Genomic DNA, 2,043 nt, shown 5'->3' with positions numbered 1-2,043 from the left:
GTCATTTTAAGTAATGAAGAAAGAATAGATAATAGTCTTAATTAATAGGTGTAGAACATTGGTTATCTAGACAAAAAATAAATTAAGTTAAATCCCTATCTCATACTATACATAAAAATAAATACCAGATTTATTAAAACTCCAAAATTTAGAAGTCAAACTTTAGATTATTAGAAAAAAAAGAACATATTTGATCAGAAGTGACAAAAATTTCTTTAAAAAGACAGCAAAAGTACCAAGTCATAAAGAAAAAAATGATAAATTTAACTACATTAAAAATTGAAAATGTCCATTTAATAAGATACCCTACAAACAAAGCAGAAAGACAAGCCATAAAATGGGGAGAGTTACTTGCAGACCAGTTAACTTTCAAGATCCAGAATAGATAAAGAATTCCCACAAAGCAATAATAAAAATATAAAAAAATGGGACAAAGGGTATAGGACAATTTAAATATCATCAGTAAACATAAGAAAAGCTTAATTTCAATCTCAGTGAAATTAAAACAAAAATGAGAATTTTTTTAATTTGTCAAATTGGAAAACTTAAAATATTCTGATAATATTAAGTGTTTCAACAAGGACTTGTTGAAAAAAGCATTTGCTATTCACCGCTAATACAGTTTGTACAGCCACTCTGGAGAAGTTTTGACTGTTTCTTTCTTTCTTTTTTTTTTTTTTTTTTTTTTTTTTTTTGGTTCTCGGGCCTCTCTCTGCTGTGTGGCCTCTCCCGTTGTGGAGCACAGGCTCCGGACGCACAGCCTCAGCGGCCATGGCTCACGGGCCTAGCCACTCCGCAGCACGTGGGATCCTCCCAGACCGGGGCACGAACCCGTATCCCCTGCATCGGCAGGCGGACTCTCAACCACTGTGCCACCAGGGAAGCCCTGACTGTTTCTATTAAAACTAAAACTGTGCATACCCCTTGACCCAGCAATTCTAGGATTAGTTATTTACCTAGAAAAATAATCATACATATAAGCACTGAGACCATTACATGAATGTTCATAATATCATTATTTGATAATTAGAAAAGTCAGAAACAATCTACATGTGCATCAAAAAAAGGAATGAAGGAAAAACTGGGGGTACATAACTTCCACGCAGCAATTAAAATAAAGATGTAGGTTTATGTGAATTAACATGGAAAGACCTTAAAAAAACACTGTGGAGTGAAAAAAACAAGTTGCATACTGCTATAAACATTGTGATTATATTTATATAAATCTTAAAAGCACACAAAAAATACTATTATAGAAATCTATGGATATGCACAAAAATGCACAAGTACATATTTTAAAAGGCTGGGAACTTTTCTGGTAAGCGGCCTGAGGTGACCTCTAAAAATGGTTCGCTATTCACTTGATCCAGAAAACCCCACAAAATCATGCAAGTCAAGAGGTTCAAATCTTCGTGTTCACTTTAAGAACACTGGTGAAAGTGCCCAGGCCATTAAGGGTATGCATATCTGAAAAGCCACCAAGTATCTGAAGGATGTCTCTTTAAAGAAGCAATGTGTGCCATTCCATGGTTACAGTGGTGGAGTTGGTAGGTGTGCCCAGGCCAAACAGTGGGGCTGGACACACAGTTGGTGGCCCAAAAAGAGTGCTGAATTTTTACTGCACATGCTCAAGAATGCAGAGAGTAATGCTGAACTTAAGGGCTTAGATGTAGATTCTCTGGTCACTGAGCACATCCAGGTGAACAAAGGCCCCAAGATGCAGCGCAGGACTTACAGAGCTCGTGGCCGACTCAACCCATACATGAACTCTCCCTGCCACGTTGAACTGATCCTTACTGAAAAAGAACAGATTGTTCCTAAACCAGAAGAGGAGGTTGCCTAGAAGAAACAGAAGAAACAAAAATTTATGGCCCGGGAATAAATGCCACAAAAAAGAAAAGAAAAGAAAAGAAAAAAGTCTGGGAAGAAAACATACAAAGCGTAATAGTGAGCCCATATATGGAGAGGGAGTGAAGGTCAGACTGAAGATGGAAATCAAAGGGGTCTAGAAGTAAAAAGTATGTGAAAATGTTAACACTTTCA

General features: G+C 36.7%; 1 pseudogene; it reads left to right on the top strand.

Annotated features, from left to right (window-relative positions):
- The first annotated feature begins 1,345 nt into the window (after positions 1 to 1,345).
- Positions 1,346 to 1,843, top strand: LOC114887357 (annotated as a pseudogene).
- Positions 1,844 to 2,043: the final 200 nt, after the last annotated feature.

The sequence above is a fragment of the Monodon monoceros genome, unplaced genomic scaffold, assembly GCF_005190385.1.
Source record: "Monodon monoceros isolate NGI ecotype Baffin Bay Population unplaced genomic scaffold, NGI_Narwhal_1 Super_Scaffold_7, whole genome shotgun sequence".
Classification (NCBI taxonomy): Eukaryota; Metazoa; Chordata; class Mammalia; order Artiodactyla; family Monodontidae; genus Monodon; species Monodon monoceros.
This window is presented reverse-complemented; position numbering and strand designations above follow the sequence as displayed.